This window comes from Manis javanica, chromosome 5 (genome assembly GCF_040802235.1).
Source record: "Manis javanica isolate MJ-LG chromosome 5, MJ_LKY, whole genome shotgun sequence".
In the NCBI taxonomy this organism is placed as follows: domain Eukaryota; kingdom Metazoa; phylum Chordata; class Mammalia; order Pholidota; family Manidae; genus Manis; species Manis javanica.
This window is the reverse complement of record NC_133160.1, coordinates 30,617,612-30,636,123: the sequence shown is the minus strand read 5'-3', so window position 1 is coordinate 30,636,123 and position 18,512 is coordinate 30,617,612. Positions and strand designations below refer to the sequence as shown.

The following is an 18,512-nucleotide window of genomic DNA, read 5'->3' as shown; positions in this document are numbered from 1 at the left end:
GAAATGGAATTGCTGGGTTGTATAATATTTCTATTTTTAGTTTTTTGAGGATCCTCCATATTGTTTCCCACAGTGGCTGCACCAATTTACATTCCCTTCAACAGCGTAGGAGGGTTCCCTTTTCTCCACATCCTTGCCAATACTTAAGATTTCTTGCCTTATCTATGTTGGCCATTCTAACTTGTGTGAGGTGATATGTCATTGTGGTTCTGATTTGCATTTCCCTGATGATTAGTGATATGGAGCCCATTGTTCTCATGTGCCCATTGGCCATTTGTGTTTCTTATTTGGAGAAGTGTCTGTTCAGGTCCTCCACCCATTTTTAAATCAAGTTACCTGTTTTTTTGATGTTGAGGCATATGAGCTCTTTGTATATTTTGGATGTTAACTCCTTATCAGATGAGTGATTTACAAATACAGTTTCCCATACTATAGGATACCTTTTTGTTGTACTGATGGTGTCCTTTGCTGTACAGAAGCTTTTTTGTTTGATGTAGTCCCAATTGTTCATTTTTTGTTTTGTTTCCCATCCCGAGGAGATGTGTACAGGAAAAAAATTGCTCATGCTTATGTTCAAGAGATTTTTGCCTTTGTTTTAAGAAGAGTAGATATTTTAATAAAGAGGGATGCTTAGTATGAGTTGTTTTGGAGGTAATGGCAAAGGGAGGTAAGTGATTTAATTTGGATTTTGAAGGGTCTGGAAAGGATTTGCTAAGAATTGGTAAGGTAAACAAAGATCTGAAATTCGTAATAGGAATAGGAATTCTCCAGATGTTACGGCATTCCAGGGAAGGAGACTAGCCTTAACTCAGCAATGCCTGCAAGTTTTTGAAGTCCACACTAGTCTGTGATACCACCTTCCCTTTACTTTTTTGCCATCATCTACCAATTTCTTGGCCATTCCTGATGTCCCTTGAGAATGTTGGCTCCTGGCTTGCTACTTGTCTTTCCGTTGTGCCTTCTATCATCATCTTTGAGTCATTGGCTCCTCTGGCCTCCACACCTCGTGTGCCTTCACAGAATCTTTTCCAGGGAATTCTTACTTCCAGTTCATGTCAGCTCTCCCGAGTCTTGTCATCTCCCAGTGACACTTTTGGAATCCCAAGCTTGGAGAGTTTCCTCTCTGCATGCATCCTGCCCTTCCTAGCTCTCGTTCCTTCTCCCACAGTGGTCCTTGTCCCAGGGCACTTTGGTGTTCTCTGGCTTCCGCTTGCTCACTTCACCCTGCTTACTGGCTGTGGATACCACAGGGAGTCCCTGGCTGTCATCTTACCAACATCTGACTTCCTCACTCTGAACTGGCCTTGAAGCTTGCCAGCCATCCTTGGGGGTGCTATTCAGTTTTTCTGTGTTCTTTCTCAGTTGTCCTCTACTGGAGAGAACCAGATACTAAAATGACTTTGCCCACTCCGTATTCACAGGTCCTGTCTCAGCCAGACCCTGACTTCCGCTTTCCAGTGCATCAGTCCTTTGGCGCATCCTTTCCCCGTCTCATCCACAGCCTGCTTCCGCCTCACCATGACTCCCGCTTCCTAGTCCATTAAGATAATAAGTCGTCAGCTTCCTGCCCTCCTGCCTCATCCAAGTATTGAGAAATAGTGACTATATACATCTCTACCCACTTTATTCCTCAGAGGATATGAAGCAATCCCTGTAGATGATGGTCTTTGGAACTTTTGAAACAGGTTCTAAATTTTCCTACCAGGGTTACCTCTCCTGTGGCATAGTTAGAATTTCCGATCCCTGCTTTATGGAGATGGTTTGTGTTTCACAGAAGATAGGATTTTAGAAGTGGCACAACCCTTGGAGAGGGGCAGGCTTGGTGACCTCCCAAGATGACAGGGCTCGTTCGTGGCACAATCAGGGCTGGACTCTCCATCATGTCTTCAGTAGCCTTTCCTTATCTTAAATAAAAATACTTCAGATAGTTCCCCACCCCCCAGGGAGGTGGCACTGGAGGTGAAGAGGACATCAAATTCATTTGCAATTAAAAAAATGCATTCTAGTTAGACACAGAGCAAAATCCAAAAGGTACATGAGAACAGACATGGAAAGTAAGTCTCTCTCCCATCTGGTGTCAGCTCCTCTCTGGAGGCAGCCACTCTTCCAGTTTTTGTTTGTTTGTTTTGCCTGTCCTTCTAAAGATAGTCTTTATTAGAAGTTTGTTTTTAATTGTGAAATTTCAAATACAAATAAAATGAGAGAATGAACACTCATATGCCAGATAACCAGATTTAATAAAGCTAAACATGTTGTCTTTAGGTCTTTTCTTTTTTTAAAGAAAATAAAGCATTTTAGATAACCTTTTTATATTCTTACTAATGTCATCTCCCTCCTTCTCTCTCCCAGAGGTTACTCTGCAGTCCATATTTAATTTTGTATTACATGTTTATATGTCCGTAAGTACGCATATAGTATTGACTGCATGATTTAAAACCTTATGTAAAAGATCTCAAATGACACATGTTCTGTAACCTACTTGCTCAGAGATTCATTTTTCAGCCACATGGACCCAACTAGCTATAGAGTTTATTCATTTTAACTGCTGCTTTATTCCACCGTTTAAACATACCAGAACTTTATTATTCTATTGTGTGCTGTGTGGATGAACTATGCTGAGAAGTGGCATTGTTGGATCATATGCACACACACCTTCAACCTGCTAGATGTTACCGAATTGTTTCCCCCAAGTATTTGTACCAGTTCACATTTGTGGCAACAGTGTGGGACAATTTTCTGTTTATCCACAGATTTGCCAACAGTTGGTATTATTATATGCTGTATTCTGGCCTTATCTGATGGGTGTGAAATGATACCTCATTTTAGTAGGGACATGCCATGGTCTTGTTACCTGTTCACTAGCTAAAGGTGCGTGTTGTCTCCAGGTTTTGGCTATTGCAGATACAGTCATTATAGACATTTATGTGCAGGTGTTTGTTGGAACGTGAGTTTTCCTTTCTCTGGGTAGATATCCCGGAGTAATATTGCTGGATCTCAGAGTAAATGTATGTTTTAACTTTATGAAAAGTGGCAAAACTTTTCGAACAAAGTTGTTGTGCCATTCTGTGTGCCCATCAAGTGTGAGTGTTCCAGTTGCTCTGTGTCCTTATCAGCACTTGGTATGATCTTAGCAGTTTCTTTTGTTTTAGCCATTCTAGTAGGTATGTCATATATTTTTTAACCCAAACAGTTAAATTTTAAAGTCAGATTATATAAAATGACTTAAAGTAATTGATTTTTGCCTTTCTTGGTCCTGAATGGTCTCCCCCCCCCCCGCCCCTTATTTAAAATTGAGCATTGTATAGGGCAGCCAAATAATGATACAGGTGGTATAATACAGCATAACAGTTGCAAGCTGCTGCTAGAAAATTTGGTAAATGTATTTTTCTTGCAGCTGTCAGAAAAGTTCAATAAGAGTGAATCTTTGATTTACTGGTTGGACTTTATTTTTTATTTCCAAAAAATATGTTAAAACTTCACAATGAAGAGTATTGAGCCCCCATTTTAATGACATCATCTACCTACTTGTGATTTATTTTTTACCCTCCTCTAGGTTTTGTATAAACTTTAATCTGAGGATGTTTATTCCAATACTAAAACCAGAAGTGCAGAAACCACAGACATAGGCCAGCACCTTTATTTTTCAGAGCAAGACAGTTGAGGCCCATTGGTTGATGACCTGCACCTACACTACTGTGTGGTGTGGGCTCCCAGAATCCCAGTGCGGTGCTGTTTGTGTGGTAACCTGTGCTCTGCTGTGCAGTGCTGCCCAGGGCACACTGGGGATGTGACTCTTAAGTTTGAGGGATGCAGTCTTCACAATGGATATACTTTGAGAGTTAGGATAAGCTCGTTTTTACTTTGCCAGAATTCTGGCATGTGCTGTCAGCACGTGTTCCGAGTTGTGCTTTGATATTATAATGAATGGCCAGCCTTTTAAGTGTCTACTGGAGAAACCAATTTAATAAGTCTTGATAGTCAAGGTGGACAATGAATTTATTTATCTCACCCAGATGTTTACCCTGTATTGGACTCCTTCCATTTGAAGGAAAGTAACATTCAGCCAGATTTGATACATGTATTGGTCCATTTCCTTTTGAAACTTAGTAATTGGGGTCTTGCTAGATTGCTTTTGTTTTGTTTTATTGGTTGTATAGTTTTAGCTGTTCTGATATACCCAAATATGAAACAGAAGCCTCTTTCTCATATATCTGGCTCCTTTCTTATTGTTTCACTATTCCTAGAGTATTGGTTGATTAAAATGGCTGCAGACAGGGCCTGCACATGGTCACATCCAGCTGCAAGAGAGGCTAGGACATGTTGCCTGAATTTAGTTGGCTGTGTGCCCAAGTTAAAAATAAAGGTTTTTTTAAATCAGCTGTTAGTGGAGAGGGCTCTTTCAGTACCTGGGAGTCTTACATTTCTGAGGAAAGAGAAGTTGTCATATAAATCAAAATAAACAGTGCATGGTTGGAGATAAGTTATATATGAAATGAAAATGTATTTTAATTCTGTTTACTTTTCTGTATGTTTGACATTTTCCAAAATAGTTTTTTTGAAACAATGTTTTACAGCTTAGTTTTACCAAATACCAATAAACTTTTTCAACACTAGAGGGTGCTGTTAGTCAATGCAGTTGCTTTTGGTGTTCCTAGAATTTTTTCCTTTGCAGGTTAGCTTTTTACAGAATCAATAGTTTTTGTTCAGCTGATATCCTAAATCTCCTTTGTTGTTTTACTCTGTGTTACAATAGTAGGGACACTGAAATGTCAATATGTAACATTTATTTGAAAAGGCAAAAATAGGAAATGACCAAATGTGTAAGTTTTTATAAAACAACAAAATTTAGATTTTGTCCTTAAAGGGAAAGCATGCATCAGAGATTACATTAATCAAATCAGATATTTTCAAATACCTAATTATTTCTGAAGAATTAAACATTTTTTTCAGTATTTGTCTAAGGTTAACCTTTCAGCTTTGCCTCATTTTTATCCTGAATTTACCAACCTTATAGGTACTACAAATTGAACTACTGCCCATTTTGCTCCCTAATACACTGGGGGAGGGGGGGCAATAACCAAAACTTAGAAAATCAAATGAACACACATGAAAAAAAAAACTACTTCAGAGTCCCACTTTATGGAGATAACCACTGTGAAGTGCTTGGTGGCTGGCCCTCTGCTTTCCAGCATACTTGCATATGTATGTTTACAATCCTTTGCAAGTGAGGGGACTCATGGGTTACTGCTAGTGCATGGGATGTTTTTTCTGAGTTCATTTTGTGACTGGCTGCCTTTTTCTGGGTAGATAGACCTATTACCTGTAATTCTTTTGTTTTCCTTTTTCATTGGAACTTTAAACTCTTTTTCTTACTGTATTAGTTAGAACTTGGAGAACAGTGGAGGCTATCAGACTCCCATATGTTTCTGGCTTTAATGGGCACCCCCCTGGATTTTTCAGGGTATGTCTCATTGACTATTGGCATGACATAGGGGTTCTTTCTGCAGACTTTTTTTTTTTTTATGTCAAATGCACTGAGTTTTATTTGAAAGTTGTTGAATTTTATCCAATGCCTTTTTGGTTTCCATTGATCTTTCAAGATTGCTTCTTTCTACCTGTTGAAATGAGTATTTATAATATTAGCTTTTTTCCTTTTCTTGTGCTCTGTCAAGTTTGAGGTCAGGATTAGGCTAGATTTTTTTTTTATTAAGGTATTATTGATATACACTCTTATGAAGGTTTCACATGAAAAAACAATGTGGTTACTACATTTACCCATATTATCAAGTCCTCACCCATACCCCAATGCAGTCACTGCCCATCAGTGTAGTAAGAGGCTGCTTCTATTTGCCTTCTCTGGGCTACACTGTCTTCCCCGTGACCCCTACACCATGTCTATTAATCATAATATCCCTCAATCCCCTTCTCCCTCCCTCCCCACCCGCCCTCCCACACCCTTCTCCTTTGGTAACCGCTAGTCCCTTCTTGGAGTCTCTGAGTCTGCTGCTGTTTGTTCCTTCAGTTTTGCTTCGTTGTTATACTCCACAAATGAGGGAAATCATTTGGCACTTGTCTTTCTCCGCCTGGCTTATTTCCCTGAGCATAATACCCTCCATGTTGTTGCAAATGGTAGGATTTGTTTCTTTCTTATGACTGAATAGTATTCCATTGTGTATATGTACCATATCTTCTTTATCCATTCATCTACTGATGGACACTTAGGTTGCTTCCATATCTTGGCTATTGTAAATAGTGCTGCAATAAACATAGAGGTGCATATGTCTTTTTGAATCTGAGAACTTGTATTTGGGTAAATTGCTAGGATAGGCTAGATTTTTTAAATGGCTGGCAAGCTTCTCATCCTTTTCCAGTGCTTTGTCACTGAGTAACAGGAAGTAACTGTCCTTAATGGTTAGAGTCATTTGCATTGGAAGCTTCCTGGGCCCTGTCTGTTTGAATGGAACCTACCTGCCTTGGCCTTGGGAGGCTCTTTTAAGAGCCCTCTTGGAAGTGTTGATCAAAATACCAATACTCTTGCTCATTTTCTAGTTAATTTTTCTCTCGCCCTCTCATAAATTTTTCTTTGTACTTAATGTATTATTTTTTCCATTGTCTCTTTGTACTTAGTTTTGTGTTTATTGCTTACTCTTTTTTGTTTAATTGTAAGGAGATTTTTACAGTTTCAGTTTCATCTTTGACCCAACAGTTAGTTATTTGGGGAGAAAGGCTGAAAACTTCTAGATTCTTGGTTGATAATTATTTTTATCCCTTCTTGGCATTCTGGTCAGGCAGTGAGAAATATAAGTGTTCCTGTTTTGTGTGTATTGAAATTCTCATCTGACATGATGTTCAGTTTTCACAAACGCTCTTTAGCTATTGAAGATAAAGTTCTATTTTCAATGGGGTGCAAAATTTCATGCCTGTTATGTTATCCTTATTCATTATATTAGTCAGATTCTCTAATGGATACAAAATAAAATTAACTTGGAGATTGATTGAGCCTGTGCTCATATCCCTCTGTCCACTCACCCTCATCTTTTTGGAGACAAAAATGTTTATGGAGAGTTGGTCATTTCTTCTGTATTGCTAACCAGTTGGGCTTAATTTGCGTGAAATAATGTTTATAACATAAAATTTGACATATTTCTATTGTGAATTTTATACTTCATCAATGTCAAATGACCCTCTTTTCCCCATTTCTTATTTTCTGATCTGAATTCCATTGTTTCTGACATTTAAAAAATAACAAAGCATTACCATTGCTTAATTTTTGTTTCACTTTGTTTAAGGTGTATCTTAGAGTATTGGAATTGACTTTTTGACTCATCTGAGGATATTTATGATGAAATAAACTCACTTACAGGTTTAGTTTGGGTTTTAGCCTGTAGTCTGTTTCAAATTCTATTAGTGATTTCCTTTAAATAAAGAAACACTAAAAAAGACAACAACTCCTTCTCAGGGGAGAAGGATTTTAGTATTTATTATCTTTGTTTTTTCAGTCCTTATTAATGTCATCTTGTTTGATCTGCTTTATTATATTTTTTGCATTGCATGTGTTTAGAGAAAAATTTGGCATGTGCATTCAGTTTTATAACCAGGTTTATGTTAATTATTTAGCTTTGTCCCTGTTTTGATGGTTTTGGTTGGCATATATTACTAGCAGCTCTGTATTTGTGGCCTCTCTAGATTTTGCCTCTTATGTGGTTGAAATATAGCCCCAAGTTTTTTTTCTTCTTTCTGAGCCCATGTATACCTGAGTTTGCATTTTTTTGGTGTTCCAGATGAAGGGCATCTTGTCTGGGTATAAAATTCTTTGCAGAAACCTCTTCCTTAGTTTTGTATAGGTCTTCATTTTCCATTGACTCCTGGTATTTAATGCTGCCTTAGAAAATCCTGTGCTACGCTTAATTATTGCTGCTATTTAAGTTAAACCAAATATTTTCTCCTCCCCCCTGGATGTTTCTACAACTTTTTCATCCTGAAATTAAATTATTTTGCTGGGATGTGTCCAAGTGCAGGCTTCTTTTCTCTGATTTTGCATGAACCTGTTATGCCCTTGTACTCTCAATACTCAGATTTTTCTTCATTTCAGAATAGTTGCTTTTTATTCTATATTTTTATATCTTCAAGTGTGTTCCATTTGTTCTTTCTTAAAAATTTTTTGAGTTGCAATTCACATACCATAAACATCTCCATTTAATCACATACTGTAAAATCACATACATCTCCATTTATACAGTTCTATGTATACAGTCCAGTGTTTACTTCCTGTAAATCAGACTTGTGCAACTGTCACCACAGTAAAATTTTAAAGCATTTTCTTCATCCCTTAAAGAAATCCCAAACCCACTAAGTAAGTCATTCCCTATTCCTGCCCCCAACTTCCACTCCAGCCCTAGGCAGCCTCCCGTCTACTTCCTGTCTCTCTGGATTTGCCTGTTGTGCATTTCATAGAAATAGAATCCTACAACATGACTAGCTTCTCTGTTCTTTTTGTCTTTGAGTTTCATTGAAGCACTGATTATTCGTGTCTTGGCTTTACTCTTGGCAGTTTTTCCCTCCGTGGTTCTCTTATCTTGGAACTGTTTTTGCTTTTCTGAGCTTTTCCTTGTCTCTCAGAGTTTCTCAAGCTTATCCTCCACCTTTCAGTTTTCTACTGTTTCTGTAGTTTCACTTCCCTTTATTGCTTCTGAGTTAATTTTGCACTTTCAGTTTCCTTACAGTTCTTCCCACCTTAGCTTGTTGTCTCTTGGTTTCACCATTTTTCTTCATATAATTTTCTGATCCTGTTTACCTTTTTTTAAATACACTGTATTGTTTTTTATTCTTTTCTTCTTTGTTCCACATTGAATTTTTATTTTAGTTCCTGCAGTTGGAACTTTCTGAAGCTAGAGTCTTCATAGAACACCCAAGTACAGTTGTTGTGTTCAGGATACAGAAACTGGAACATTTTTTCCATAGGCCACCTACTGGGATTTTCCTCTTCGCTCACCTAGAGCAGGGATGTTCTGGTCTACCTGACCACGTTGACCTGATGTGTTGGCATGTCACGTGTGACTTTGTGAACCTCCTGTCCCCAACAGTTAAAGCACTTGGCTTTCAGCCTTCTCCCCAGCTTTTTGCTCTGGCTTCTCCAGTCAAGTTGAAGCTTCTGATGCTCACTGCTGATTTCCTTAAGATGATTCATGAATGAGTAATACCTGGAACTGCCATCTGAGCCCCATGGCCCCTGTCTGGGTTTGGGAAGTGCAGTCTGGTGTTGGGGACACAGAGTGAGGTATTTGCCATCTCACAGCACACCCCTAGGGGCAGAAGTGCCTACTCCCCAGGTTTCTAGCAGGCCCTGCTCTGAAATAGGGACTGAAAAGGACCAAGTTGATACAGGTGCAGCTTCTCCTCTCTTACTGATGCTAGGTTGTCAGCATGTGCTTGCCCCTTATTTTCTTTGTGGCCACTTCTGCTGTTGAGTGGGGCCTCTGCAGTGGGGACCCTGCACGCCAGATGCCACATCCAGTTGGGCTGCAGCAGTTAGCTCTCAGTAGTGCAGTTGTTTGTTGGCTATGCTATCATTTAATGAAGAGATCATACCTTGAGAATCTATTTTTAATCTCTGAAAGTCTTTGAGCTTTGAAAACAGTTGTCTCTGGGCCCCCAATTGGGGAAATGAAAAATTACCAGCAAGTAAAATTAATCCCCCTTTTCACTGAGCTGAAAGTTGTGTGGGTGCACCTACTCATCTGAATGGAACCGTTCGGAAAGATAGGTTTTAATTTCCTGTATTTATGTGGGTTTGAGAAATGTAATCCTAGCAGCTGCTTGATTTCCACAATAGAATATCCAGCCTGCCATGCAGAAACCTGCCTCAGAGAGGGGCAGCAGAGCCTGCTAGAGGTATGCAGTAACCGTTTGTAACCAGGTGGTGGCTGTTGTGTAACACAGACAGATAGCATTTCTGACTAGGTGGTGTGGTTACACAACTTTGGCAAGCCTGTGTGGGTTATAAAAACCGAAATTCCTTCTGCACCTGAAGCAGCTCATGCTAAGCATCAGGACAGTCTTAGACTCGCATAGAAGCCGGCCCAGAATTGGCGGATGGGGCACTGATTGAAGACTACTTTTGTAATTAGGGTAAGATTTTGCTCTGCAGGTAAGACCATTTCTGGGCGCACAGGTCTGCTTTGGGGAACTAATGTCTGTGTGTATGTGTCTGTGTCTGCACGTGCATCTGGTTCCATGGGTGTCTATTTTCTGTGTGCACACATCTGTGAACGTGTCTGGTTTGCTGTGAATATGTGGCTGCATCTGCATGGGTCCCCGGAGGTGGCTGAGGAGCCTATAGCTCACGTTTACTAACTAGATTACCAGAAAGTCTCCAGGGTCTTTTTCAGTGCTGTCAGACGTTATTTAAACGTGAACAACTGAACATTAACATTTATGCAGTCAGTGCCTCTTAGAAGACAGTGACCTTCATTAAATATGTGAGAAAGCCTGTAAAAACCTGACCTGCAGTAATTAAAGAGTCAGATTCAGTGTTCGTCACATGTTCATTACCTTATCCTCTGAGTGAGAGCCTGTCCTGGGTTTCCACTGTCTCTGTGTGCTCTAATGTTTTATGCAGGATTTTAGGAGTTTCAGGAAAAGTAGACAGGCAAAAATGAATACAGAGTAAACAAACTTCATGGAGAACTGGAGTGTCTCTTAATAGCTGGGTACCTTGATTTCTTTTAAACCTTTTATGGCATTGGGGTTGTAAAAATGTTGGGTTCAGACACCAGAAAAATCATAGGATTCTGTGGTATAGGATTCTAAGTGATTGCATTCTCTGTATTGAACGGATTTTTTTTTTTTATGGATTAGGAGGAAACTGCTCCTTTGCAGGAAAAAAAATGTATAACATACAGTCATGATATTTACTGAAGGTCAGGGAAAAGCTCTTAATCTTTGGATTTGGTGTTAACCTGGAGAAGACTTACAGTGTCCCAGCCCCACATAATTGCAGTACAGTTTAGGCAAATGCTATTCAGCCATCAGGGGAGGTGAAATTTCAAAGTACCCTTTTCCTTATTTTGGGAAAGTCTGTGATGAAGAGGAGACCAGACTCTTAGACAATCTGGACTTGGGGACAGCGTGATGTAGTGGGGAGAAAGGAGATACTGCAGAAGAGATTTGCAAATGGAATTTCTTCCAGGTGATAGGGAGAAAGCAGGTGGTTGAGAGAACTAAGTGATTGTGCCAAAGTCCAGCATAATGAAACTGACGTAATGAGTAGTTAGGAAGTAAAGGAGAGGTGGATTTTGACCTCTCTCTGCTGGTGAGAAAGAAGTTTGGCTTTGGCACTTGGGGCGGAGAAAGGATGAGAACATTTCAAAGAGGAATGGCATGGTCTGAAGAGTAAATCAGAGAAGAGGGCTGGTAAGAACTTTGAGGTCCAGAGTGAACGATCATCCGAAGTGCTGCCCTTGCTCACGTGCCTTTTCCCCAGCGGGGCAGCAGTGGTAAAAGTAGCTGGAGGTGGCCAAGTGCCCTCCTGAGGCTTCCCACTGTAGAGGAGAGATGTGTGTCATCAGCTGTGCTGGAAAGGAGTTGTAGAGCCGGGAACTGAAGTGGTCAGAACGGGGCGTGGGACTTGGTGCTAGGACAGAGCCATCACCTGAAGTTACCTGGACACCCAAGGTTGTCCTTTCATTGGGGGAAGGATGGGGGGAGATACCACGTGACAAGGGGCTTTTGGAGATGTGCAAGAGGAGAAAGCTGCTTTCCTTCCAGAGTAACTGGGGGGCCTTCCTCCAAACCGGCCTTTAGACACGGCCTCCCAGGCCTTTTCTGGCTGCTCGTCTTGGGAGCTCTGATCTGTTGGTAAGGGAACTGGGAGTGGCTCTCATACTCTCATGATGATTGTCTGCCCCTCACCCTTGTCTTGAGTCCAAGGGGTAAATCAACCTCTGTGCCTTAGTTTTACCAAACTGAAATAGAGATAATAGCAATCCTTCCAAATATTTTTGTAAGGGTTAAGTGAAACCAGGCTTGTATCTTGGATATGATGGGCAGTTACTTAATTTTGCATGTTTTTGTCTTAATTAAAACTCCATATAAAATTAGCTTTTTCATTGGCTCCTATAATGACTGATTAATACATTTGAAATAGTATTGAAGTAAAAAAAAAAAAACACCATTTGTACAAAATGTTAAATCACACAGTAGAAATAAAAGTAATAAAACCCATCTTGTTTCTGCTTTTCTCAAATATACATTTATATTTTCATTCTGGCCCAGAGGCTATACTTTTTGCTTTATTACCTCTCCCCTTGCTTGTACCAGCCACTGATTTCCCTGAATTTTCTGGAGGGCAAAGGTAAAGTTGTGTTTTGGGTATATGACTAACTGGCCCATGGAAAAATGTTCAAGCTTTCTCATTCAAATATTTGAATGCCTTTCCTATGGCAGGGACTATATCCCTGTCCCATCCCTGCCTGGTTTGGGAGCTTGACCAAGAAGCCAGGTGCCCTGGAAACACCAAAGAGGGACAGCTAACCCAGGAGGAGGGGGCTTCTTGAGCTCAGACTTGTGCACTGCAGGTCAGTAAGGTTTGTGTGGATGGTACCTGGGGCAAGAGAGGCATGGTTAGAATGAGTCTTAAGGTCTTGTCATAATTTTATTTCAGTAAAGTCTGGGGAAGAAATTTCTGCTGGATGATACCAGCCATCGTGGATGGCATAGTGTCTGATACTTATAACGTTAAGTCAGAAAAACAAAGGTCACTGATGACTTTGTATTTTAAAGTCCCCAAACCAGCAACATGTCAGCTGCTTCGACCTTTTGCTGTTTGCTTGACTCCACTGTCCCCCTGACGGAGCAGTGGTGAGTCAGTGTTTTGTCATCTAGATAGCATGTTTGTGGCTCCTCAAGGCTCAGGCTGTGTAAACTTACGTCAGCAAACAGCCTGCCTCAGACTGGATTTAAGAGCTTTTTTAAGATTAAGAGTTTGGTTTGGGACTAGAGCGAATTCTGTACTAAGGGCTTCTGGGATTAAGTCTCTAGAAGAGACTGAAGGGATCTCTGCAGATAAGATGTATTTGCTAACATCTTCTGTTTCACTTTATCCGTTGTGAATTTTACTTTATGCTCCATAAAATACTTGCTTTCAGTTGGGAACGATCCTCCTCACCTGCCTCATGCCCTGGGTGTTGCAGGAGTATCTACATATCTCTCCAACAGTTTGGCAGCCCACAGTTGAGGCCCCCAAGTCTGATTGCTAAGTAGTCCATCAGGATTCGCCCAGGGGCCCTCTTCCACCTTTCCAGTGGGGGTGTTGACCTGGGCTGTCTTGTGGGCCCTGGGGCTGTGGCCTCTGAAGGTTTCTGAGATGGAACCTGGCCTCCAGCTCTGGGTGCTCTTTCAGAAATCCAGGCATTATCAGGCTTCTGTTGTTATTTTCTTAAGAGAACAAGTAAACAAACCCAGACAGTGACAGAAGGCTGACAACACTCATTGGGATGCCATGGAGATTTTCTTTGAGAAGAGGATGGAGGATGCAGTGGAGTTTCCAGCCATTAAAGGTGGTTTGGTTTACGACTGAGAGATTTTCAAGACAGGCCATGATTCTGGGTACTTTCTCCTTCATTGTGGCAAGGGTATATTTTGATAATGCTGTTATCAGTGTCATCTTATACTACTTTGGCAAATTATTTCTATGGGTGTGTTAGCTTAAGCCCAACAAATAACCGGATTTAAATCCGGTACTTGGAATGTGCCTTTTATGTCGCAGGGCAGAGCTTTAGTTGCATCAGTGAGTTTCATGCTCTTTGGACTGACCCACGGGGTATTTTTACCTTGAAACGAAGTTACCCTTATTTTGTCAGATGTGCTCTGAAGTTTTTTGTTCTGTTAAATTCCATTGTTTTAAACATTCTGGCTGAGATCTGCTAAGTCGATTTCATGGCCTGCTAGTGGGTAATGACTTGCAGTTTGAAAAATAAGCAAGGATTCTTGGAGTGTTTTGGAAAGGCTGTAAGGCGATTTGGTTTTTTCCTGTTACACCCTGTGAGTATAACTGTCCCCATAAGATCAAGTAATAACCGTCCCTTACAGGTTCATTCATTGCTGCTTATGTGGAGTAATGATAGCTGGGAAGAGCGTCAGAATTGTAAATTGCCTAAAGCAGGACCCTGTGTGTTTAGGCAGCCATTTAAGGCATCTCATTTAAAGGGAGTTGATCATAGAGATGTTGAGATATTTGTTCCAATAATCTTGGGGGTGGGGCTTGGATTAAAAGCATTTAAGTCAAATGTTAGCATTTAACAGAATTTAATGGAGCAGCCACATCCAGCTCTAATCTGCTAATGATGGGATTTAAGTAGAGAGCCACGGATTAGCTTTTAAAATGTGCTTTCTCACTGAACCTGGCCAGCTCTGCAAGCTCCTATTTGTCTGGGTAAGGACCAAACTACCCCTGGGCAAGTTGAGGTTTTGAGTTTCTTTATCCCTGAAGTCTTTCTTCTTAGTTATAATCTCACCTGTCTAGAGAGATTCATGCAAGTGGAGACAATAGTTTTGTCCTGCCCAGATTGCCTGTCCAAAGGTATGAGTGATCTGAGGATGACTAGCATCAGAACATTTGTGTTTTTGTTAAAAATGAGGGTTTCCAGGTATAAACCAGGTTTGTGGAAGGGTTTGTGGGAGGGGATATTTAAATTGGTGGGATTACAGTTTTTAAATTCCTTTTTTCTTTGTAAGTCAATATTATTGAAGTGCAGTTTACATAAGGTAAACGGATATACATACAAGTGGAGCCACCGGAACCACAATCAAGAAAATAGCATTTCTGTCACTCCAAAGGTGCCTTTGGAGTCCTTTCCTCCCTCCATTTCTGCTCTAGGTCACACTACTTCCTGTCATTATAGATGCAGCAATCAGGCTGCAAGTCAGGCAGACTTCTTTCACTCAGCATAGTATCTGTTCAGTTCTTCTACATTATGTACCAGTAAGTTGCTTCCTTTTTATTGCTGAGTATTTTTTGTATGGACTACTGCGATATGTTTATCACACTCACCTATTGATTTGTATTTCTGTTTTTTTATTAAGGTATCATTGATATACTTTATGAGGGTTTCATGTGAAAAACATTATGGTTACTGCGTTCACCCATATTAAGTCCCCCCCACACACTCCATTGCAGTCACTGTCCATCAGCATAGTAAGATGCTACAGTCACTACTTGTCTTCTCTGTGCTACACTGTCTTCCCTGTGACCCCCACCCCACCATATGTACCAATTATAATGCCCCTCAATCTCCTTCTCCCTCCCTCCCCACCCGCCCTCCCACCCCTTTGGTAACAACTAGGCCCTTCTTGGAGTCTGTGAATCTGTTGCTGTTTTGTTCCTTCAGTTTTGCTTGGTTGTTGTACACCACAAATGAGGGAAATCATTTGGTACTTGTCTTTCTCTGCCTCATTTATTTCACTGAGTATAAGACTCTCTAGCTCCATCCATGTTGTTGCAAATGGTAGGATTTGTTTTCTTATGACTGAATAATATTCCGTTGTGTATATGTACCATATCTTCTTTATCCATTCATCTACTGATGGACACTTAGGTTGCTTCCGTATCTTGGCTATTGTAAATAGTGCTGCAATGTCTTATTTACTTAACACTTGTCTTTTTGAATCTGAGATCGTGTTTTCTTTGGGTAAATTCCTAGGAGTGGATTCCCAGGTCAAATGGTATTTCTATTTTTAGTTTTTTGAGGAATCTCCATATTGCTTTGCACAATGTTTGAAGTAATTTACATTCCCACCAACAGTGTAGGAGGTTCCCCTTTCTCTGCATCCTTGCCAGCATTTGTTGTTCCTTGTCTTTTTGATGTTGGCCATCCTAACCTGTGTGAGGTGATATCTCATTGTGGTTTTAATTTGCATTTCCCTGATGATTAGTGATGTGGAGCATCTTTTCATGTGCCTGTTGGCCATCTGAATTTCTTCTTTGGAGAACTGTCTGTTCATATCCTCCACCCATTTTTTAATAGGGTTCTGCTTTTTGGGTGTTGAGGCATGTGAGTTCTTTATATATTTTGGATGTTAACCCCTTGTTGAATATGTCATTTACTAATATATATTCTCCTATACTGTAAGATGCCTTTTTGTTCTACTGATGATGTCCTTTGCTGTACAGAAGCCTTTTAGTTTCATGTAGTCCCATTTGTTCATTTTTGCCTTTGTTTCCTTTGTCTGAGGAGATGTGTTCTGGAAGAAGTTGCTCATGTTTATATTCAAGAGATTTTTGGTTGTGTTCTCTTCAAAGAGTTTTATGGGGGACATTTGTATTTCTTATTTTGGGTTGTTATAATAACAAACAGCTGTGTACATTTATCTACAGGTATTGGTGTGGAAGAAATCTATATTTTGAATAAGCTTCCCAAGTGCATCTTAGGCAAGTGATCCACTGACTCTTATTCTCTATTCTTAATCTTTTGGTATCATTTTGGAGAACTATAGTTTTTTGTCTCTAGATCAAATTGCCATGCATTTATATTTTTGATGTAGTGTTCATTCAGTGCCATCTATTTGGGTTACGTGTGTATCTTATTAACATTTATTGAATATCTGTTCTGTGCTCTGTAGCTGGGAAAACAAAGATGAATTGTACCAGGGGATTCTACCTTTCAGGAGCACTCTTAGTGATTAATTCATTCAGCCATCGAGTGCTGTGAACTAGCGCTTGATAGGTGCTGATACTGGAGGGTATCTTTTCTTAGGATTTGGTTGTGCTTCCAAGAAATGCACCAGGTCTTGTTATTTAACTCCAGGAGCAGTTCACTCCTTAAATCTTCTGTTTGGTTAGTACCATCTCATGCCCGAGTTAGGTGGCTGTGGTAAGCCACAGTGAGAGAGTTGACACTGGATGGTGTCAGATAAATGGACAGCAGAGAAATGGTTAGATAAAGCTAAGGGCAAAACAAATGATGACTGGCTGAATACATGATGAAATAAGTACTAATTAAAGTTGTATTGCATTTGTGCATGATTCTTGGTGGCTGGAGAGCTGGTCATTCACTCCTTAGGGAATTGCAAGTTTGTTAATGGTTTGAATATTTAAACTTTTCTACTTAACTCATAGCAGAATTTCTCAGTTAGCTCATTTTCCAGTCTATCAGGATCACATTTATTTTGAGGCTGTTTTTTTGACTAACGATTTCCTGCTTGCTCTAAGGTAGTGATTTGTAACAGAGGTTGCAAGGGAGCTTTAAAACATCTAGATGTTCAAGCTACACAGACCTGTCAATCAGACTCTGGGCAGGGCACCTAGGTGGTAAAGTTCTTAGGTGGTTGTAGCACAAAGTTGAGGACTGCTTTGGGTCAGCCTTGGTTATTGGGACACCTTTCCTATTGTCCATTCCCCTCTTTACCCGCTCAGTGTAATTTTAAAAACCTTGGCTTTGCTCCATTCTCTCCTGACAATAAAGGTTATTTTACAACTTCAGACATGGAGCTTTATTCTACTGCCTTGTAACTGTAGAGTGTTTCTCAGCAGAAAGGACTGAATTGTTTTGTGTTACCATGTTAAGGGGAACCAGCTACTTGTCTGAATTTTATTCTGAACAGTGGGGAAGACCTGGATGCTGAAGTGGACATCATCGGCTTTTGGGGGAGAAAGTGGGCATATCTTTCATTGTTAAGTAAATAACTTTAGGGAATGTGGAAAAGTAAAAAGAAGAAAATAAGTTCTTTGCTATCTCATTGATCAACATTTTGGGCAACATTTTGGTGTGTGTATGTGTGTATACACACTTACATAGTAGATTAGTGCTGTGTACACTATTTTTTTATTGTATGAATTGCCTTTAATTCTTTTTACTCATTACCTCATTTAAAAAAATTATCTTTGTTCTGTTGTTATTATAAGAACTTTAGAACAACCTAAGACAGGCACAGTCGCAGGGGGGCCATCAGGTGAGAAACTGGGGATCAACAGAGGTGAGGCTTAGAACCTCACCCCCCATTTTGAGAGAAACTTCTGCATCCGTGGATGTTTTGTTGCCCTTGTCTAGCTTGGATTAATACTTAGTCTGTAGGCACAGACCTGATCATCTACATTAGCCCTCTTACAGCACTAAACTATGTTTTCTACATTTATCTTGCATCTACCTACCACTTCAGCATTTTATTAAAAAAATAATAATAATAAGGAAGAAATGTGGAATTCACATATAAATCAAGTATAAAAATCAAACGAATAATCATATCTGACTTGATTGTTTATAGTTCATGATGCATGATCAAAACTGAAAGTTTCTGTGATATGACTGCCCTTGCACTGTTCACCATGTAAGAACTTATTCACTATGTAAGAACTTGTTCACCATGTAAGAACTTGTTCGTTATGCTTCAGAAGATTTGAGACTGTTGAGAATTAGACTTGGGGTTGATTAATGGTTGTGCATTGAGTCCCCTATAGAGAATTTTATTGTTGTTAACAACCATTTGATCAATAAATATGAGAGATGCCCTCTAAAAAA

General features: G+C 40.0%; 1 protein-coding gene across 6 annotated transcripts in view; it reads left to right on the top strand.

Annotated features, from left to right (window-relative positions):
- SLC23A2 (solute carrier family 23 member 2) overlaps positions 1 to 18,512 on the top strand; it is a 143,141-nt gene that overhangs the window by 23,146 nt on the left and 101,483 nt on the right. The window contains exon 1 of one of the 6 annotated variants that reach the window (XM_037017379.2): positions 10,128 to 10,147. The exons of the other annotated variants lie outside the window; for them this stretch is intronic. The gene's annotated coding sequence lies outside the window, so the exon portion shown is untranslated. Of the gene's footprint in view, positions 1 to 10,127; positions 10,148 to 18,512 lie in introns of those variants that run through there. 6 annotated transcript variants of the gene reach the window in all.